We start from the raw sequence: 24258 nt of genomic DNA, 5'->3' as shown, positions 1-24258 counted from the left end.
TCTTTTGAAGCTGTTAGCAAGACTTCTGTGCAGCATCTGATTCTACAATCTGTCATGATCCATGGCCAGGAAAGGACGAGACAGTGGGTGCCGGGTCCCCGTGGAAAGCAATAGAGTTGTTGGGGGCCTTGTTACCTTCCTTGTGCCAAATGGGATGGGACTCTGGCAGCAAGACTTTCAATCAATCCTGAAAACAGTTCTTAAGGCCAAGAAATTACTTCATACGGGAGAGGGAGGGAGAGAGAGGCGGCACCGGATCCCTGGGGCAATCCATTTGTGTACTGTGGTATGAGATCTGATTATCTTTATCTGATTTGTGTAATTTCTGATTCTGTTGGTCATAAAGTCCTCTGAGGTTTTAAAATCTGTGGCTCACTTTTTAGCCTGGTGATCTGTCTCTACATAATGCTTGGAGGTTCAGTTTTCTCAGACAATTCAGTATGAATTAAATCCACATTCCCTCAGATATTACCTTGTCCTTTCCTAAGGAATGTTGACTTTTCTTTGTAAAAAAAAATCTGTGATTCTAATTTATTTTCACTATCAAGCTAAAGTAATAGCACCAGTTATGGGGAGGGAGGGTGGCGTGTAAATTTGATACCTGGAAGTGTGACCTGGGGTCCTGCTATTATAGTTAACCAATTCTGTGAAACAAATCATATTATTTTCACCCCACCAGAAGCACAGTTTCTTTTTTTTAAAAAAAATGTTTGTTTTAATCTGTAAAGATTTAATACATTCTGACATTGAACAACTGTTGACTCTTAAACAATCCACAAGAATTCCCTTGTTGTTGAACATTTAGGTTATATTCTAGTTCCAACTCATGTTCTCTGTGTTCTGGCCAGAGTCAAAGAATCTAGAATGTACACTAAGGCCATGTTTTGTCATGGCTATTGGGTCCCCTGGAACTGGAATTACAGACAGTTGTGAGCTGCCACGTGGGTGCTGGGAATTGAACCTGGGTCCTCTGGAAGAGCAGTCAGTTCTCTTAACCACTGAGCCATCTCTCCAGCCCAAGGCTATGTTTTATTGTGATGTATTCTAAGCCAGGTGATCCAAGGAACAGAAAAGTGATAATTTCATATTTTTGTATAATTTTGTGCAATTCACACAACTAGCAAGAAAAAATACAATATTGTAGAATTTAAATAATAAATAAAATAATAAAATTAATTTTTAGAAAAAAGGAACTACACACACACACACACATATATATATATAGAGAGAGAGAGAGAGAGATTTTAAACATTGACTTTTCTCTTGTTTGCTGCTGTTGATTTGTTTTTTTGTTTGTTTCTTTTTTTTTTTTTTTTTTTTTTTTTTTTTTTAAGACAGGATCTCTATACATACCCTTGGCTTTCCTGGAATTCACTTTGTAGACCAGGCTGGCCTCTAACTTACACCTACCTTTCTCTGCCCTGCCATAGCTGTCTAACATTGACTTTCATATCAGTCCTTGAACTATATTTTTCCCATTAATATTACAAGCATCATATTGTATTTATTATTTTTAAGGTCAGATATTTTCAAATATTTATGTTTTTTTATTTTTATAAAACATCTATATCATTCAGCAAAATGTCTTTGTCATGCATCTTCATATAAAATCCAAATTTTATTAGCATATGTTGGTATGAAACAAAATCTCCCTATCACATAAAATAAGGCAGTATTCACAGACAACCTACTTCAAACTGAAGGTCTAGACATTTATTAAGATAGTTTTTAAACTATACTACAAATGTGTATTAGGAGTCAACGGCCTTTGGTCAGAGATCTTACAGATGTCTACAATTTGTGCTGAGTTTGATTTCTTTTCATAAAACTAACAAAAAAAAAACCAATGTGAACCTCAAGCTGATGGACCAGTTAGCAGGTAGGGCAGAACCCAGGAGCTTGGAAAGATCAGATGACTTCTTGCAGAGCAGGTGCAAAGTGGGAGCAGGAGTGAGCTCTAATCACAGAAATCACCTGCTGGGAGCAGAGGAGCACTGCCGGATGCAAGAGGCAAAGGTAAAGACAGGAAAGGAGGCAAAGGGTCAGAGAGGGAAAGATAGGGAACAGGCCCCAAGCCAGAGTGTGAATTGTTCAGGGTAGTGTGCTGGGTAGCAAGGCTCTTGGGAGCATTTTGAGTTTTCTGAATGGTGAGGAAAATCAAATAAAAGGAATGTTATCCTCGACCCTTGCTGCCACAGCTTGTTAAGTATGGACATTTAACAAGGTAGTGAGCCAAAAGAAACGTTTCAAGGAGTCTTAAAATGTCCTGAACCCCCGTGAAGCCATCTTATCACCATTGCCCTGTTAAAATGTGCAGTGACCTTCTCAGACCATTTAAATAGCCTAAGCAAAGCTTGGCCTGAGCAAAGTTTGGGGGGGGGGGGATTCTAGGTGACCTTTTTGCCCTAGTGTTATGCTCATGTACTCAGTGGTACACTGAACCATGTCACACTTGTTGACAATAACTCATCAAACACATCTCTTCTCCATGTCATGTTCAACAATATCACATAGGCTTGGTATCACGTATGTCAGAGGCATTTATATCATTTAAATCAGAAAATACTGAAAGTGTATTCTTGAATCAGGCTTTTTCATTTCTTAACACCAATTACTAAGCATCTGGCAGGGATACAGACTTTTTTTGAATTTAGATTTACTGAGAGACAAGCCTCCAAACATTGTCTGTAAGGGATTTTTTAGATTTGGGTAATCGAAGTGTGAAGTCCCACCCTAAGTATAAATGGGAAATGTTCATGGACTGTTTGTTGTACTGGGCTGAACTAAAAGGAGACAGCAAACTGAGCACCAGTGTTTATCTCTTCTACTTCCTGACTTCTGATGCAATGGGGCCAGCTGCTCTGTGCTCCTGCCTCCATGTTTTCTCCACGGTGACGGGCTCTTCAAAGCCTTTAACTGGGACCCCCATGCTTTCTCCACAGCAATGGGCTCTAAACCTTTAACTGTGATTAAGACAAAGCATCCCTCCTATAAGGTGCCAAAGTCACCAGTATTGACAGCTCACCACTACTAAAAGGCAAACACATGGGTCTCCAATCCATCAGTAGAGGAAGAAGCTGTCATATGTTTTCTAAAACCACAAAGCACATGGATGCTAGTAAAATTTCTCATTTGAGAGGAGGTGGCAAATCTAACCTGTGTGGAATTCCCAGATTGGCCTCATTCGCCTGCCAACAGTACTGTTCATGGGAAATTTAACGGACTGTGTAATGGGTCTCAGTGAACAGACTTGGTCCTTGCTTTTAGAGTCATATTAGCCAGACTGCTCAAGCAAGTTGTCTCCTCATGGGAAAACACAGCAGAAGCCAGAGGGATACAAAAGGGAGAGTGATAGCTCTGGAAGATAAATTTTCCATGGCTTTATTCCCACACTTGTGGGTAGAGACACTGTCTTAAATCTTTTTAGACTGTGTGGTATTTGTTGGTGGTGGGTTTAAGGGGATTAATTTGCTTTGTTTTTTATTTGGAGGGGTTTCATTTATTTGTTATTTGGGTTTTTGGGACTGGGTTTTGACATGTATCTTGTGTTGGCCTTGACTTTATTATGTAGTCAAGGCTAGCCTCAGACTTATGATCCTTATATTTTATCCTCCAAAATGTTTGGATTATAGTTTCATGCCACTGTGTCCAGAAGTCAGTCAATGCCCTAAGTATATCTTCAACTTAAAGAATAGTAGGAAGCAGAGGCAGTCTACACACTGATCACTTTAGTAAAAATAATGGCTATCTTCAGAGTACAAAGCAAAATATATTACTGCCATGATAAAAGATTCAAGCCTCCTTGTCTTTAACATGTCACTGGGTATGAAGGCTTCACACTATCTTTTGAGAACTGTGTCATAGAAAGTCAACATGGAAAAGTACAGCTGCTAATGATAAGGCTCTTTGAATCTGCAACAGGAGCCTATGTCTCCAGGTAGAGCAAAATCTCAGCTGGGATTTTAGAATAGCTAAAAATAGTTTGGCTGTGAAAGAGCAATTCTAACAAACCCATTTCTGTTTATTTGCCTTGAGCATGAGTGATAGGTTGGATTTATCATAAACCTGGGAGAACATAAAACAATGAACAATTCAAAATCTGTAACAAGCACACAGAGAGAGAGAGAGAGACAGAGAGAGAGAGAAATGCACATACACACTTTTGAGTAGTCTATTATTTTATGCTCTATGATGTGGGCATGCCCTTCATGAGATGTTTGCAAATTCTAATTTAGACAATATAATTTTGGCCTTCTACAACTTTACTTCCAAAAGTCTATGCATAACCCACTAAAAATAAACCCACCCTCATGTACATATACATTCAGAGCATTCTCTCTCCTAAGTCATATTTCCTTATGTAGTAGAAATTGGCTTTAGAAGCTCTACGCATTGTCCCTTTGATTCAGACTCACATGTATTATCCTTGATCTCCAATATAGTTCTTGTTAACATACTCAGATATTCAGTTCACTTGCAGGTTACAATGGCAATCATCTAGAATTGAATTACACTGTCAATGCTGATAGCACTTAATATATTTGTCAAAGTAAGCCCTACAAACTTAATATTAATTAGTAGAGGGAAATGTGAAACATGTCTATGTAATACTTCTTGTAGGGACTTAAAGTCTTGTGAAAGTGCTGTCAGCTTCTGTGCAACCATGTCAGAATATAGAACCAAGGCAGACTCAGATGGAGATGATGAAGAATCCTGCTATGCAAGCTGTAGAGACACAGTAAATATCAGACAGAGGAAAAGAAGTAGATACACTCCACAGACCTCTGTGATAGAAGAGATAGAAGAGGCAAGGGTAGACATCACAACACAGGTGATTGTCAAGACAGACATGTTAACATAGGTCAAGCTTAGGTGACTCTGTTATAGCTCTTAAATGTTCTAAGCAACTCTAGGAATACAAATAAATCACCTTATTTTCCCAGCAAGTCTTTGCCAATACCCAGTCAACTTCAGTTCAAACAGAGCGCACAGATGTTTACATTCAGTCCAGAAATTTGAGAATTATCATCAGGATACACAAAAATTGAGTCTGGAAGTTTGTGGTCTAACAAGCCTTCCTACTCAAAAGCAAAGAAATTACTGAGAAAATGCCAGTCAAGGGAACAATATGAAGACAAAGTTTCAGAGATGGAGGGACACAGCACACCCACCTAAGACACACCCAGCTATGCATGCTTACTTGATTCAATGCTGCAAAAAATGGGAAAGAAAAGAAAGATGTTTATATCAATGACCACACATTAGAACTCATGATTAGTTAAGGTATGCTTCATACCTTCAAAATGGAGCCCTGAGCAAGCAAGGTTCTTATTTCTGTCAATGGAATTTTTCTCCTATAATTAGTTGCATTTCGAACTGTAATTTTCCTTTTAGGGCATGCTTTCTCATTCTGATGAATGTTTAAGAAAAGTCATTGATCATCATCTATATTTAGAGCAGTGTGTTAAATACTGACTTCAAAGATAGAAAGAATGCAAGATCTCTGCCCTAAAGAAACTTAATGTGGGCAGTCATCTCTGAAACAGACCATCACAGCAGCAAACACACATTGCCTCTCCAACAAAAATATTTATGTGGGTAGTTGGTTTAATGTTTCATATTTATTAATGATTTGACCTATCAGAATAAAAGATATTTTCTAAGTATTACATGTATATAGTATATATGATTGCTATTATTTTTCACAATTGGAAGTCAAGCAAGATTGTAAATGACTAAGATTGTTCATGCTATAGAATTTTATTAAATCATAAGCTATCAGGAATATAAAAACTAATCTAAACAAAAAAATTAATTAAAATAGCCAGACATGGTGACACATACCTTTAATCCCACACTCAGGAGGCAGAGACAGGAGAATCTCTTTGAGTTCAAAGCCAGCCTGGTCTACAGAGTGAGTTCTGAACCAACCAGGGCTGCATAGTAAGACCCTCTCTCAAATAAAAAGAAACAAACAAGAGTTAATGGCAGTCACAGCTTGTGTTTTTTTATAGCCACTGTAGGCACCCATCTTCTCCCTACCTCACTTCTTTGACCCTGGTGGCTCATTTTTGCCCGTGTGGAACTGTTGCTAAATTAAGAGAATGCAAATGTAGGTGACGAGGAAATTTCCTGCTTCTGACTTACTTATTCTGGGAATTCATCTTTACATTATCATATGGGATAAATATTACACAGAGATACTTAGCTGTTGTATAGGCCGTCATATGGGGAAAGGAGAATACCAAATTCTCAAATGTATTATTCTTTATTTCAGACAAGAAAGCCACTTGGTTCTTGTTCGTTCATATCTGCCTTACGTCTAGTATCCAGAACATTTCAAGGCAGGAAGCTAATACAAAATTGAAAAATAAATATAAGCATCTAATTTTCATCATGTTGCCTCTTATCTTCTCCAAACTTATTTTACAAACATAAAGTCACAAGTATTCAACCAAATTAAGACCTCTGAATCCTTTACTGTTAGAATGTTAAATATTCCACATGCATCATGATATTTGGCTTTTGTATAGCCTCGACTTCTACAAACTAGCATTTTAATCTTGTTTACGACAATTCTCAGGCTTTGCTCTTTGTAGTACTTCCTGACAGAAATTTCAATCTTGTTCCAATCAAAACTGAAAAGAAAAAATGTATCTTTTGCTTTTGCTTTTTAAACTGAGAAATGAGAGGGAAATCCTTTATTGTTGTGGTCTACACGAATGTATGGCTTCTCATCTTAGAGAGACTATGGGTTTCCTGTCAATGCCTCTTTGTCCTGTTTGCTTACATTAACCATTCTGGATCTTTAAAACTTGACACGGGCAATTGTCCTTTTCTTTTGTCACTGGCACAGGAGAAGCCTTCTTGTTAACTACTTCCCAGCAGTGATCTTGAATTGCATTAACAGTAACCTTCCTTGAAAGTGCTATTTCCTCTCCGTGCTGCCTTGTACCCTAGGGAAGCCAGCAAACACCTCTTCACTGGCTCATTTGTTTTCTACTTGCTGTTTCTACAATAGTCTCACCTTTTCTTAGCATCTGTTTCTTCATGTGCAGCATAACCCCGTAGTCTGGTAACTCTCGAGTCTAAACCTCTTGTCCTACCTGATCTTCTAAGCTCAGGCCCATAGTTATACTGACCTCTGAAATGTTTTCAAATGTACATCCTCCAGACTCCATACGTCTATTATGTCTAGAAGAAAGAACAGAAAATTGCATTTCCTGTTGGGTAACCACTCCTTCCTTTCAGTGTTATTGAATTAATAGTTCAAGCTAGACTCTACTAGCCACTGTAGGCATTTTCTGTCAGTCAATCTTATTCTGGCATTACAGAATTTCTAACTGTTGTTATCATACTTACCAACAAAATAGCTTTTGATTATCTTGTTTTCTGCCATCTGTAATCATTGTTTAAGGTTTCTCTATTTTTGGTTAGGATATTTAGCGTGTGCTATTATTTTTTACCCTCAATTTCACAATCTACCCTAGCAAAGGCAGAGAACTATTTATAACACATGTACATAAGGATGAAAGTTTCAGATATGTCTTCTCACTCTACGTCATCTAAAACAATGCTCTCAACCCTCCTAATACTGCAACCCTTTAATATAGTAGTTCCTCATGTTATACTGACTCCCAACCATAAAATTATTTTCACTGCTGATTCAAAACTGTAATATTGCTACTGTTATGAACTGTAATGTAAATATCTGTTTTTAATGGGCTTAGGTGACCCCTGTGAGTGTAAGTGAAGTTGACAATAGTAAAACTTTATAGATGATGAAAGAAGGACAGAAACAGACATGCATATTATTCATCTCCAGTCATCTGCCATATGATATCTGTTGGTCTCAGATAAATATTTTCCTGGTCCTGGATCAATATTTAAACAGGGGCACAGACTATAGATGGAGGTTCTGTCCTGCCTGGTCCCGCAGCTGTTTAGTCCCAAGCAACACATAGAGGCTTATACTAATTATAATCCATTTGGCCAATGGCTCAGGCTTCCTATTTGGCTAGCTCTCTCTTGATTATTAACCCATTTCTATTTATCTATGTATCTACAATCCATCTTGGTTTACTGTGATGCCCAGCCCTCTTGCTCCTTCAGCAACTACATGACATCTCTCCTACCATGTCTTATTATAGTATCACTTGTAAGGACAAAAATTAATATATGTATGTGTGAGTTAACAAGGAAATGGGGGAAAAAAGCCATCTTGGGATTCTTCAGTGCAGAACACCATGTTTTTAAGACTGAAAACGTCACTAGCCGCATAGAGCACTCTCCAATCTACATTTTTAATAATAAATCAAATTTTAGGGACATTCATACCAAATAATTCAGACAGATTATAATTGGTTGGTCCTAAGTATAAGAAGGTAATATATTAGAAAACTGTGGGCAAAATGGAGATGAAAGACATTTTTGTTAAATTCCTACATTTTTAAAAGATTCTAAGTAGTAATCATTTTGAAATAAGTCAGTGTCTGTCTAAACCAAAGTCTGGTAGATAACAGGAGTAAAAAACAGAGCTTGAAACCTAATGCTTTATTTGAGTGGAAAGAGGCAGAGTAGGAAGAAAATATAGATTCTCAGTACAGCGAGAGTAAGATAGAAAACTACCAAAGACAAAAAAAAACTACCAAAGGCAAAAAAAAAAAAAAAAAAAAAAAAAAAAAAAAAAAAAAAAAAAAGAAAGAAAGAAAGAAAAAAAAAAAACTTGCATCAAATAAAACCGGCGTAGCTTCAAGTGACAACAGCTAGGAACTTTCGGGGATCATATGGAAGGCCTGTGCCTTGAAGCAGTCAGGAGTGGGGTGAAATGCAAACTGAAGACCCAACTCTCTCATCTCCTACACCTTCTGGTTATGTTAATCATTGCTGTAGTGGCATTTTCTTCACAGAATAATATGGTCACCCATCAACCATCTTAGTGTGGGAATAGCTTTGGTCTCATAGCCATGGCAACAAAATAATCAGTGGTCTGTGCTAATAGTAATAAAGCAATTGGTAAGTCCAACCCTAGTGTCTCCTCGCCCTACCAGACACAATAACCTCAGGCGATACTGTGAATATAGGAAATGAACTTTAGCTATGAGACTCCATGATTCAGCATCCACACAGTCCACATTCATGAGGATGCTGGACCCCAAGGCAATGCAGCTGTTTTAGGATCATTCATGTTCCTGTAAGTATCCATTCCCTATGCTCTGGAAATACAATAAACTCACAAATTTATCAAATTGGAGTTTGGTGGAATTCTTACACAGGTCATTTTATCAAAGCAGCAGAAAAGTGATAAAGTGACTAATAAAGTCTCTCCTTGATTTCTTACCTGGAGCAAACAGAAAGATGTCTGCCCAGGTAAAGTTAATTCAGCAATTGCCTCTGAAAAGACATTGCTAAAGACAGACTTCATGCTCAGTGGTCAGTATTCATCCAAAATGCAGAGGTAGTGGGAAGAAGGAAGGAAGGAAGGAAAGGAGGGAGGGGGGGAGGAAGGGAAGAAGGGAGGAAGAACGGAAGGAAGGAGGGAGAGATGGAGGAAGGACGCAAGAACGAATGAACTATGACTTAGGTCCAATTTAGACACTGAGGAATGTTCCCCTTACGAGGTACAGTGAAGCCTAACTTATTAGCAAGGGAATCTGAAGCACAAAGTGTTATGTGGGATGAGGGGAACAGATAAGGATAGAGCCAAAACTCATCTCTGTGCACATGGCAGATTCCTTGGGATGTAGGTGGGGCCAAGGGAATCAGAAACCATATAAAAACGCATAATTCAGCAGGATGTTTACAAAACTATATAAACAAACTTGCTGAAAAAATTAAAATAAATAATTAAGCTTAAGTTACTAAGAATAAGCTTTAATAATAAATAAAAGAAAAAGGTGTAAATTCTTTCTTTTTGGAGACAGGGTTTCTCTGTGTAGATTTGCAGATCAGGCTGGCCTTGAACTCACAGAGATATCTGTCTCTGCCTTCTAAGTGCCAAAGAAGTATAAATTCTTAACACAAAATTAATCATTATGAAGCTAAAATAAAATAACTGCTAAACAATTACACAAGTAAAAACTGTAGTTTATAGAAACAATGGAGATCAAAAACATAAAAACCAGAAAGTATAAACAAAGTACCAAAAATAAAATTTAGAGCAGATATTGACACCCTATCAGGAGACAAGGCTATATTGTATTAAATTTTTTAAATGATCAAATACATATTATCAAAACATTCCTCCTTAGATATCTCAGGGCACAGTTAACATCTTTATCTGATACAAAGTATTTTCAACTCTCACATTAGTGAACCTAGCATAAGATACAATGGCTAGAGTTAAGGAATTAAGAAATCTGAATTTACATGCTTTAAGAAATTATTTATAAGCAGCATTCAAATTACCCATAGTAATAGAAAATGATCCTAGTTTCTTCTTTTCTAGAATGGCAGAAAAAAGGACATGGAAAAATGGAGGAAGAATGCTAACATGTATGAAGAACATTCTTTGGGAATTTTAATCTCTCTCTCTCTGATTTATCTTAGCACAAAATCGAACAGGAATACAACATAAACAAGAGTAATTTCCCACCAACAGTTTTAAAATTTTTTATTGTAATGAAGAAAAGCTACTATGATTTCTGATTGGCTGCCATTATATAACCAGTGACATCATGTTCCCACCACTGTAGATGGAGTCATTTCTTCCCCGTGCCCTCCCTTCCATGACAGTTTCTGTTGTAATTTATGAAAAGCAGCATGTGAGAGACAAACTCCATGGTACAGGGTTCAAGCAGAGGGTTTGTTGTTGTGTTTTGTTTTAATTAGAGAAGGGCATCATAAAAAGAGGAAAGGGAACAAGGGAGACTGGCCTCCAGAGACAGGAGCAGTAGGATAGAGAAGAAAGGAAAGAGGGGGACAGAAAATGTGAGAGGGGAACAAAACAGAGAGGGAGAGAAAGAAAGAAAAGGGTGGGAGGTGGGCAGGCCCTTTCAAAAGGGAACGTAGTGAATGTGCACAGGTGGTGCTCTTAGTGGCTGCAGCTGAGGGCAGATCCTGTCAGAACCCCAAGGGCAGGGCAGTACAGATGCCTGGATACTAGTGGTTTCTGTAAGGTATTTGGTCACCTTGACTAGAGTAGTAATGAGCTGACAACTGGCACTGAGAGCAGTGGCCTGCGATCGCCTGTACTAGTGGTCCTTGAGTCTTTGTGACTGGTTTATAGGAGGGATGTAAAAGAATTTACAACTGTACCCCAAAGACGCTCTTCCAGTTCTGTAAGAAGACCTTAATGGACCGCTCTGGTGGGAGTTTCCAAAACCTGAATGTTGATAAATACACAGATAGTTAAGGTCTGGCTCATGAGTATTCAGAAGGAAAAAAGGGTTCAATCAGGAACTGGGCTGGATATAATTTGTTTAAACAATCTAATGAACAATCTAGCAAAGCCCTGCCAATGTTCTGAAGGTTTGAAAGACTGGGCTTCCTCTTCCTCCTCTTCTTCTCATTCTGCGTTGCTTGTTTTGTTTTGCAACCACCTGATTTCAGTTAGTGTTGTCTGCAAGTGCATGGGTGTGGGACCATCCACCCACAGAGCACCGGCAACCTACCAGGAGCCATGAACCGAAAGAAAATCACTTACCAAAAGCTCCTCGGTTAAAAATTGACCCTCTGTTGAGAACTTGGCCACTTTGTGATATGAAGGTAAGGGGGGGGCGCTGGTTAAGAACAATGTTGGTTACCCCTTACCTCCAGGGGTTACAGGAGACTGGCTAAATGAGTATGCTATAGGGGATCTCCAAAAGCATTCACTCAAAATCGGCTTTGAGTAGGCGTCAGCTGATGGTCAACACGGAACATTTAAACTTAGTTCTTAAAGAATAAGACTGGAAAAATACCAAATAATTTTTCTTCCTCAATTTTCAAAAAAGAAACTTCCTAAAATTATGTCCTCATAAAGATCCCACTGAGGCTTGAGGAACATCAGTCTGTGAACTCACTAAAATAAACTTCAGTCATAATTAAATGCACTTTGAAAAAACAGTGCTAAATCAGAAGATTTTTTTTGTTTGTTTCTCAACAAATCGTTCTTCAGTGTCTGCTATGACCAACTCATGTTGTATAACATGAGCAGTGTAAAGTTCAGATCACTTCTTGCCTATACTTAAGGAGCTTGAACTTTTTTTTTTTTTTTTTTTTTTTTGGAGTCTAAGAAGACATCTAAGAAAACAACTATTTTACCAGCAAAGTGTGATGATGATAAGAGGAAAATAAGAGCAAACTTCAGGTGAAACTTAAGGAAGCAGAAATTATTCCTGTAGCTCAGAGGAGGGACAGGATTTCTGTTCATGGAATAATATCTCTGATCTGGGCCTTAAGGGCTTCATATGATTTCTACAGCTGTGCAGAGAAACTGATAGCATACCGAGAGAATTAATGATGCAATCAAAAGAACAAATGTTGAAATCTTCTTCTCTAGAAATTATATCACAAAATTGAGGCCAGAAACATAATTCAACCTTCCATTTATCAGAATTGAAGACTTGAATTTCAACAAGGTTAAGCGTTTTTCCAAATTCATTATTCCAGTTTGGGAGGACTTTAGTTTTTCCATCTCCTGTATAAGTTCTTCATTTGCAACCTACCTATCATTCTCACCATTTAGGCCAAAGTATAATATACTGGTCCACAAGATGATCCCAGCAGTCTGGGATGGGGAACAATGTACATTCTCTGTGAGATGATAATTGATTCACACAGGAATTTGCCTCTCCCTTGGCCTCATCAGCTCCAGATTCTGAGCAAGTCTTGGCCTCGGTCTTTATTAACTGAGAGAGTCAAAGCAGATTGTCATCAAGGAAAGGAATTTCTGAAAAGAGCCAACAGTACTCGAAATGAGTCAAACATTACTTTCTTAGATTTGACTCCCTCTAGAGTATGTTAAAGGAAAAGACTTCTCCAGTAAAATCTTTTTTTAATACACATGTTAAAAATGAAAAGTTCATAGGCTAAAACGAACCCTCCTCCAAATAAAACACTTTCAATAGAAGTGAAGGCAAAGTAACTCAGCCTTTCTTGGTGGATAGTACTCAAGTGATTTAAATCTTTGTCTCATTCACATACTGGTGCCAGCCCCAGAGAACTCTGGAGTCAGGTCATTAATGACTGCCTATGTGATTTAAAGTCCTAAAATTCCAAATTCACAATAATAGATTTAACATGAGAGTGCTAGTTTCTGTTATCAGCCAATATTTAATAAATTCCCTCAAATCAGATAAACCTATCATCAAGAAGTATTTATTTCTCCAATTTGAAACACACTAACACAATTCTATGAGATTCAGCTTCTTGTATGTTCTTGTATCTGGGAAGCACACACATTCTCTTATAAGTGTATAAGTGTCAAGTGTTTCTTTATGGCAAACATGCATGTATTAGCTCTATATTGTGAAGGAATACAATAGGGACTTCCTTAATTCTCACTAACTTTTAATTGGAATGCATTTAAAAGAATTTTTTCATTTGCTTCACATGTTAAATGTCGGTGTATTTGTTGAATATGAAAATTTTTTCTGTGACCCTGAAGCAGATGTACCATACATCATTTAAAATAGAAATATGCTTTAAAATCCCTAGCAGTACTCTAAGGCTTTTACTTTCCATCTCATTATGAAACCTATAAACAAATAATATTTATATATGTGTGTACGTATACATGGAGTCATTTTGAAAAAACTTAATAACATACAATAGTAGACCTTATTACAATTACAGGCAAGTGCAGACAACCACAAAATTCATTTACATAAAGAAATTTATAAATAATAAGAGAAGAAATCTAGAATCTATTGTGTGTAATAATAGTCATCTGAATTTATTCAAGCATTCTTTAGCTCTTTAAAAAAAAGTACTAATTTTATTTTTTGGCAAAAATGACACCTTGTTTCATTCTTCCTCAATAATGTTCTTCTAGCAAAGGAAGCCCTAATTAGTCTTTGGGCTCCTTAGCTGTTAGTTGATAAGTAAAGTGCTTTGACTTGTCTACTAATATTAATAATTAACTTGATTGATTAATATACATTAAAAGAATAGAGCAAAGTCATGCTGGTGGGAAACTGTAACAGATTGGTTATTTATTTGAACACCAGGGTGGATTAAGAAGTTCATTTTGACTCCCCTGGATACTGAAGACAGATAACTCCACACCTTTCAAAGAACTGAGGGAGGAAGGAAAGAAATTCCAGTTTCTCACAACTTGCAAAATGTAGTGACTAATCTTTCTAATATTGTATCACAGAGTCTTGTGCTGTTTCCTGATAGCAGTAGACCATCTCCCATTCCACAGAGTGGACTCACTTGACTCTCTGTTTATTTAACTGACACTTGTTTGAAAGCCTGGGTGCTTCTTATCCCTTTGAGTCACACACAGAGTCTGGGAGCCTCTGCTCTGGCACTTTTAGCACCTCATTAATTACTAACTGTAGCAAAGTCCTGCTGTTTTGCAACTTCCCTGCCTTTGTTGGGAAATCACAAGCCCTTGCTAGAATGGGGAGACAGAACAAGAGTTATCAGCCAAATGTTCAGTTTGGCTGCTCCTAACAAAGGCTAATTATCTTAAGGTCCTATAGCTTCTCTAGATAGTCAAGTTAGATAAGCTCACTCATTGGAGCTTGTGAGTTCCTTTAAGTTAAGCACCAGGGGAATTCAGGGAGCACTCTCCCCCCCCCCCCCACTGTAAGGAGTTAAATAACCATCAAAGCATTGGAGACAAAATAGAGGAGCACCCTCTGATTCTCAAAGGCTGTGTTTGAGGGGAGCTCAGAGACCATCCACAGGCAATTGGAGCACTCAAGACCCCTCAGCAGTCCCTGCCCAAATCTTCCATTTGACACTCTGTGTTCTCTGTTGCTGTTTACTATTTGCAAATGCAAGCCCTGACCTTCTCCCCGCAGAAAATAAATCAGTAAATAAACCCGCCAGAAGCTCTACTATCTGTAGTGTTCTCTATCTGTAACACCTTGCCGTGTGGCCCACAGACTTTTGTATGGAGATACTTGAGATATGTGATGTTTCCCAGACTATAAAATAATCCTAAAAAAATAATTCTATTCACCAATATTTGGTCTTGAACAAATTCCTGAATGACAACAAAATTTTAGCAAGAATGATCCATCAATCTAACTAGGTCTTCTGGGGCAAGGGGCAGCTATATTGAAGAAACATAAAAATTAAAACTCCCCAATTCTCTCAGAAACATGTTGATTTTATGTCATGTAAAGAAACTGCATGTTATGTTGTTGGAGTGGCTGGTCCTCATTCTAACAATCACACAAAAATGAAATAAACCTAAAGGTTAGCATCCCAGGTTCTGAATAATAACTTCTCTCTCCTTTTATATTGAAACATAAGCTAATCATTCTATTAAGACCATTCCACGCAATAGCTTGTTATCATGTTGGAAAAGCAACCTTCCAACAGCTTTTTTTTTTTTCCAAACAAGGAGAACCTGGGTGTCTCAGCAGTTCTTGATAATGAGCCAGTGACTTAGCTGATTGGAGCCACGCCTCCTCAGATGCCCCTGCCTATCAGATATTTTGGAATCTTTATCTCATTTCACATTCTCTACTTTGCATGTTTTCCTCTTCACCTTTTGTTACCTGATGAAGGTTGTGAGGACACAGACTGAGATGTCCCCTTCAAGGTCACCAGATTGAAACAATCTGAAATGCAGGCTAAATACACACACAGCAGCTTTCTGTGAAGACTCAAACTAAAAGTTCAGTGGTTCCAGCAACATAGAACCTGATTTTTTTTTTTTTTTTTTTTCATTTAACAAGGAGTTTAAGTGGCTGGTGCATTCAGTCTCTTTTGAGCATGAGTAGGAAGAGCAGTGAGTCCTAACCCTAAGGCACACTAGGATCTCCTAAGGAGTGTTTAAATCATGCAGACACTTATTCACCATTCACCAGCTTTGATTTAATTGTGGTGAAATAGAGTTCGTTCTAGGTGCTCCCTTGAGTGGATATGTGTGAGGACACAGATTCCTTAAGTCTCATACAAACACTGGGGAAAGGGTTAAAGTGGCTAATTAGATTATGATTTAGTAGGGCCAAAGCAGAGCCTGAGAGTCTGTGACTCTTAACAAGTTTCTTTGGACCACCTATAAAACCTATTAAAGAGGGTGCTTGAGAATTGAACCAGAACCGAAGGCACTGTCTCCTTCACTCTCCATCCCTTCTACACACACACACACACACACACACACACACACATGTGAGCGCACGCACGCACGCACATACACACGCACAAACACACGCATATACACAGAGACACACACATACATAGACACACAAACACAGACACACATAAAAACACATACACTAACACACACATATACACACACATAATTTATAAGTGAGTTGTAGAATCTGATGATAAGTAAGATGCATAGCACAAAAAGAGAAGACAAAAAGTAACCACAAGCCTATCAAGTAAGTAAATGAATGAAATTCCAATGCTATGCCATAGGTCCTCACTCTTGGCCTGGGATATGTGCTCTCAGAAACTGAGGAAGTTTCCAAAGAGGAGCAGTTCGGTTGATTTTGGAAGAGACAGGAAAAATTGCTGTGTAAGTCTCTTGAAAAGTAATACATTCAACATCTGAACTGCCCTTTTCTAAAACTGCCATCAGATTTAGACTTCATTTGGTTCAGAATAGAATTTAATATTCAAGACTTCCAAGATGGGCACCATAACTGCATTGCATTGACTTAATTCTGCTCACTTTCTATAGTAAAGAGCACCCCCCTCTTTTTTTGGGGGGGTCCTTAGAAAATTGATATGGAATAATAATAATGTATTATAATGTATTTCTAAAGTCTTCTTCAAAAATAAGTTACAAGCTTCCAGAAACCTGTGTTCTTTCTTTCTTTAGTGTCATCCTCTCTATTAATAATTTTGTGCTGGCTCTTTGCTTAGTAAGCACTGAGTTTGCACATTGGTGGGCAGTATGGAAGTAGACTCCAAGTGAGTTTTATTCATAACAGTAATTTAAAACTGAATAAATTTAGCAATGCAAAAATAAATAATACATAAACACAATGCCTAATTTGGGGTAGGTTATTTTTTTCATTAAGTTCAGCTGAAAAATAAAAACAGAATCCATTTGTGAAACAAATTCATATGGATTTTCTTAGTTATGAAAACAAATACAGCCTTTAGTTACTAAGCTGCATGCAAAAATACTATCCTTCTTCAATTATATCCAGAAGTCACCTGATCAGAGTCTTTACAAGTCAAGAGGGTATGAAGGCCATTAAAAACGTTACTAAGAGAACTAGAATTAAAGTATTGGCCCCCAAAACACTGACCAAGTTCTAAATGTTTTGAAGTGTACGCAGAGGTCTTAGATTGGAAAGACATGGGAACTAAGGGCAATGCTAAAATAACCCTGTAGTATAAAAAGGTCAGAGCAATGGGAATGAACAGACATATTGCTTGAGGAGTGACCAGAAAGATGAAGTACATGAATGGAAACTTCTAAAGCAGAAGAGCAATGACATGATTGTCATGTCTAATGGAACAGCCTTCAGAAGGCTGAGATGATAACAACATTCTAGCTGCAAAGACTTAACCTTGCCAGAAGTGTGTCAAGAGAATCACAGAATCTTTTAGGGATCAGTGCTCATATTCAAAACAATATGATGGATGTCAGGTGCCTAGATGATCTACTCTAATACATTCGGTTCTAAGAGTGTCTCACTTTGCAGCCCTAACCATCTTGCTATGTAGACCAAACTGACCTCAAACTCATAGAACCCCGAGTGCTGCTGCACCAGGCTGGGTTCTTTTTGAAATTTTAACTCACCAGAATGGCATGAGTTGCCATTCAGAAGAAATTACCTTCATTTTAATTCTAAAGGAGAATCAAAATTCTCTTACCACAAACTCATTAACATTACCAGGCACTTTGGTCTCTCAAGTGGTCCCTCTGGTTCAGACTTCAAGCATGTTTCTTGTTGTCTTCCAGTTCTTATGAATTAGCAGTAGTCCCGTACAGAGCACCCATATAAAAAGTCAGGAGGCCCCTGCAGACTTGGTAATATAGAACCCTGAGATTATAGCAATAATAAAGTATCCAAAGCAGTGGTTCTCAACCCTCCTAATTCTTCGATCATTTAATACAGTTCCTCATGTTGTGCTGACCCTCAACCATAACATTATTTTCATTGCTATTTCATAACTGTAATTTTGCTACTGTTATGAGTTGTAATGTAAATATCTGTGTTTTCCGATGGTCTTAGGCGACCCCTGTGAAAGGGTCATTCATCCCTCAGAGGGGTCACGACCTACAGATTGAGAGCCACTAATCCAAAGGAAGGAAGTGTACACCAGACTGCAATACTTGCCAAGTGGGACAGATTCTATTAATTTCTCTCTTCAGGATTCTTGATGTTCTCCAAAGCACATGCATCTCAATATACCTTGGCACTTACTTTGGGCCCTGGGGATCACACAGATGTAGGGCCTATTAGGAGATCTTTAGATCACTGGAAGCTGTCCTTGGGGGCGATTATGTGGACTCTAAGATCTCTAAATAGTAACAGAAAGCTGTTAGAAGACCAAGCCTAGTCCTTGAATTCTCACAAGGCAAGAATCTCTCTCTCCCTTTTACATACTCCCGCCATGTGTCAAACGGATGCTGTGAACTGTATAAACCTCCAGTCTTTATAAAAGTAGTCTGTTTCCAGTATTTCATTACAGTGATGAAAACTGCAGGACTACATAAATTATTTAATGATAGACAGGCTAACTGCTAACTGTGGCAGCATAAGTTTATACTCTCAGAGCTTAGTGAGGATAAAAATGAGGCAGCAGAATCAGAGGTTCATGTCTAGCCTTGGCTATAGGAGATGCTATCTCAAAACAACAAGAAGAGCCACAAACAAAAACAATAGCAAAACGAAAAGCACACTAGACATAAAAGAAAATCTGTCATTGAATTTTTAGTGGCTGGTAACCTAGCAACAGTGAATCTGTTTTATTTCAAAGAACCCAACTGCTCTACATTTCAGTCATTTTTTTCCATTTGTCAATGGGAATTTGTCCTTTAGATTATCACTTCCTTACTTTTAAAGTTTTATTTACTGACATTCTACATGTCTTGATTTACATGAGCTGGAGCCCATGAATGAGGGACTCCAAATCTAACACAGGAAATACCAGCAGCTCAATGACCACACAACTGTGTTTCTCACCCATGCTTTGCCCAGTCTGAGACCTCATCTGATAAAGGCTTCCTATGTGTTACCATGACCACAGCAGCACCGAAAAGATAATCTAAGGAGTTCTATCTTGGCTCCCTACCCATTTCTTTAAGTAACTAATGTCAGTTTTGTTTGCCTGTCTTCTCTGTTTATACCCCATGCCTAAGGAAGTGGTGGGAAACATGAACTTTATCTGTTCAGAAAACTGAATGATTGAGAAGGCAGAGCTCACAGGCTGGTTCTGTAGACTGCTGGAATTCTCTCAGGCCAGTGGTACAGGGAGATGCCCTTTACCACTTCTACTCTCCTCTTCATGCTAAACAAGATGAGAAACCAGAAACCCTGTGGCTCAAAAAGCTATAAATTTCACCAGCACAAGAATAAGAATCAGTTCATTTCTGTGCTCTGGTTCCAAGTTCCTCATGGACATAGCAATTCCGGTTTCCCAAGGGAAAGCAAACACAAAGGATCAAATGGAAAGAGACTTGGATCTACCTTCTTCGTTCTACCATCTGTCCTCTCCCTCCAGACAAGACAAGGTTCTCTCCTCCTTCTACTCTGTGCTGACAATGTTATGGGTGCTTTTCAGTGAAATTGCACATTTAAACAACTTAGTTTGTACCTGCTTATCTACTTATCTACATATATATATATATGTGTGTGTGTGTGTGTGTGTGTGTGTATAGATATGTAAATATAAACATACATGTATATATGAAATGACTATAGAAATCACTACACAAATCTATGATGTGGTTCTTATTACTAGAAATCCACAAAAAGTAACTTTAAAACACAAACCAAAACAATGACACCATAATCTAGGTGACACTTGTCCTCTCCTTCAAGGGATAATGGTTGTGACTCAGCGGGAAGAGCAATTACAGGGCAACATAATTTTCAGGAAATGAAAGTATATCGGTTTCAAGAGGATAAAGTAGTGTCTTTTTCAGTATAACTGTGTCCACACTGAGGGGTCTCTCTAGCAACCATTTAGAAATTGGTCATGGCACATTAAAATAATTTTATGTAATCCTTACTAACAAATATAAATCGCAGTAGCAATTTTTGATAATTTTAAAAAGACATACAAGATGCCATAATGTTCCTAGTCTGGCTCTCCCACCCACTCTTTTCCTGCCCAGTTACAGGCCAGTCAGCTTTTTTATTAACCAAAGAGAGTAATACATATTTACAGTGTACAAAGGTTGTTCATGGCACCTAATTCCCCCCAGATTCACATTCTATATAACCACCCCCTCAACTTCGGTTATATTTTTTTTAATAAACCACAAAGTCTATTTATGCTGCCTACATACTCGTGAGTTTGGGGCTGTCCACTAGTGCTTGGTTAAGTTTCTCAGGATCATTAACTGCTCAATAGGTCCTCAGCTAGGAGTGAGGGCTCCTGATCCCTTCTTCAGTGCTAGAATTTTGGTTGCCTTGATTTTGTGTCTGTCTTCAACAGGCAGCCACAGATGTTATACTTCATGAGTGTAGTGGTCCTGTTGTATCAAGAAGACACTACTCTGCTCTCATCATCCCTATCCTCTATGTTTTACTCTTGATACCTCTTCTTCCACAAGGTCCCTGAGCCATGACAGGGAAGGATGGTGATAGCAGTGTCCCATTTGTGCTGAGTGTACTAGTGACACTTCTCTACATATTTTGATCAGTTGTGATTTTCTGGGTCAACCACCAAGGACTGGTAATGTACAGACAACAAGAAGTTTTGCATGCAGTTAGAGGATGGGATTTCAAAAGTCAGGGAGTCAGCAGAGTTAACCTGTACTGATGGTTTTCCCTTGGCTTCCAAGATGAGGATGGCAAGATGACCGTTACTGGCTCAGTCCTCACAGAGTTATGTGGGTAAAGAAGCTATCTAAACCTTCTTTAATACAGCACTAAGCCAAGTTATAAAGGTAGCATTCTCATGACTGAATCGCCTCCAGAAAGAGAACCTACCTTTATTACTATTATTTGGAATTGAGTTCCAGTACACTAATGAGAAAGAGCACATTCAGGGCATAGAACTATGTGTCTATTTTCTATTTCTATAACAAAATACTTGAGACTGGGAAATTTATAAAGAGAAAATATTTTGGGTACTTTTTAAACTAAAGTATGATTACATTGTCCTCCCCTTTCCTTTCCTCCCTCCATCCTCTCCCAAGCCAAAGCCATTACAGAAAATCACAACTGATCACAATCCAGAGAACAAGGAAGCATGTGGTACCCAGCCAAAACTGACTTGTCTGTAACACAGTTCCTGCTCCTATGGTTCAGGGATAATGCAAAAGAAGGAGTAGAATGACAGGGGATGGTCTCCTATATGTATGTTTCTCTTATTGGTTGATGAATAAAACACTGATTGCTGAGTAGCCAGGCAGGAAGTACAGGCGGAGCTACCAGAAGAGGAGAATTCTGGGGAGAGGCGGTGGAGAGAGGCCTCCTGGCAGAGACACCATCTAAAAACTGTGAAGATAGGATGCGTCAGGCATTCTCTGGTAAGATAAGGCCATATAGAAATACATAGATTGGTAGTTATAGGTAAGAGAGAGAGTGTGCCAGTAAGGAGCCCTAGCCATCACCCATCAGTTTATATGTGTGTGTGTGTGTGTGTGTGTGTGTGTGTGTGTGTGTGTGTGTGTGTGTGTCAGCTGGGGACCAGGCTGTAAAATCCAGATGAACCAAAAGTTTGTGAGATTCCATCTACTAGAAATGTCAGAAAAGCTATACTCATAAAGTCTCATCAACATGGCTGCCCAAACAAGATCTGGACAAGAACAACACCAGTAGGAATACTAACATGGAAGGGAAAAGCCATAAGTCTGCAACCCTAGGCAAAGAACTGCAAAGAATACTGGGAGGTCTTTTCTCAAGAAAGAGAAAAATAGTTATTTTAGCACATTATAATAGTGTTTGTGAGCATAGTCCTGTCATCTTTTTGGCTTATACTAATGGCCTTTGTGTTGCATTATCTTGTGGCAGAAAAGCCAAAAGGGGAAGTAGGCATAAGCAGAAAGAACCCATGTGTGAGACACCCCAAGGGCGGATACCACCTTGTAACCAACTATTTCCCACAACTGACCCAGTCTTATGAGAACTATATTAAATCTTTAATCTGCTTGGATTCCCCCAAAACCTAAATACTTCTTGCAGTTCTACCACCTTTTAACATTGCTACAATGAATACTAAGTGTCATATACATGAATTTCCCATGGTAAACCATATTCAAATCATAAAACAATGTATCCTTTTAAAAGGCAGAAGAAAAACACATACAGTCCAAGAATGAAACTGTAGAAGGGAAGTTTTGAATGCATATGAGAAATCTCCCAGAAAATCAGACAATAGTCTTGTGATTTCAGTTTCTTCAAAAGCATAGAATTGTTCTTGAAATGTGCTTTCATGCCCTCTCAGTTGTAGTGGTTATGAGTGAGTTTATTTCAGGTTATTCATTACAACTGACTATTATTATTCGTTTATATACCTCTATGGAAAAACATTTTTTGCCATTGCGAACACACACACACATATGTATATATATGTATGTATATATGTGTATATACACATATATACATACATATATATACATACATATATATTCAAGTGACTTTTCTTGATCCTCAGACCTCAGAGTATAAACTGTCTGATGCTCTGAATAAAGTTGGCTATTACTTGAGACTTTACTGCACTTCATTTGTAGACTCCATACTCCCAGGTTCCATCACCTTTAGAGCAATAAACAATACAAGCATTGAATATTAATACCACAGCAATGAATCACGATATAGTCATCCAATAGTAACACGTGACTCTCAAATAAGTCAAAGTATCAAGTAGTACTGAGAGAGTAAAGCTTCCCCCCTTGTCCCCTTGTCTCCTTTTCCAAACCCTCAAGGTAAATCTATATTGTAGAGAAAATGTCCCTTCCTTATGTGACTAAATCTCAAGGTTAGGGAATGTAATCTGAATATTTCTCTGCAGTGCAGTGTTAAGTTTTGACATTGACTCTTAGTAAACAAAAGGAAGTCTGTCTGGCAAGATATTTATACTGTCCTTTCCACGAGGAGTTTTGTCTGTCACATTTACCAAACCAGCTCTCAAGAAAACAGGAGAGGAAGGAAATCCCATGCTGAAATTCTACAGGGGAAACCTTTACAACTTTGCCCAAAGATGAGACTGCTCCGAAGTTATTTCTTTCCCTCTGGCTTTGGCTTGGGAACACAAAACCCAAAAGGTCAAAGTTAGATTTTGCATGGCTAAGATGAGAACTAAAATTCAATCGGGTAAGAACCAATCTAGACTGTGAAGGAACTCTATAGGTAGTCAGATAGAGTGTGCAGGAAACCTCAGTTTACTCAAGGTCAGCTTTTCTGATTGCTCAAAATATTTGAAAACTTACCTTATGCAGAGGTTAACACGGTCATTAGCTCTGAATTAAAGATGGCCAACAAGTCTTTGCAGCTCACCCTATGAAAAGTTGCAGTCTACTTGTTAACCCTTGGACTCGAAACAAAAACGCAATAGAAGAAACATTAGAGGAGATACCTTGAAACTTCTCTGTCCCCAGCTGTAGAACCCACAGAGCCTAGTAATATGAAATATGAAGAAATATCTGGTTTAAAAAAAAAATACCTGACTGCCTCCAATCTCCAGTGGCATGTAAGCTGATGCTGCCCATGAGGGACCCATGGAAGGTCAGCCGGTGGCTAGTTCACCCACAAGATTGTGGGAAACCATAAATAGCTGGCATTTTAAGTCATTCAGCTTGAGTATAGTTTGTTGTACAGCATGTATGACTGACACAAGCTCCCTGGGAAGAAATGGTTTTGCTCACTCTCTTTTTTGCCAAATACTATGAATTGAGTTAATTCTGCTGGTCAGCACAGACCACTAGCCACCAAGTAGGGGGAAGTGAGGGATGGGCTAACTTTAAGAGAACCAGCCAAAAGAGCATAATCTTCGCCCTCCATAATGGACACT

Source organism: Phodopus roborovskii, unplaced genomic scaffold, assembly GCF_943737965.1.
Source record: "Phodopus roborovskii unplaced genomic scaffold, PHOROB, whole genome shotgun sequence".
Taxonomy (NCBI): domain Eukaryota; kingdom Metazoa; phylum Chordata; class Mammalia; order Rodentia; family Cricetidae; genus Phodopus; species Phodopus roborovskii.
Note: the sequence above shows the minus strand (reverse complement) of the source record.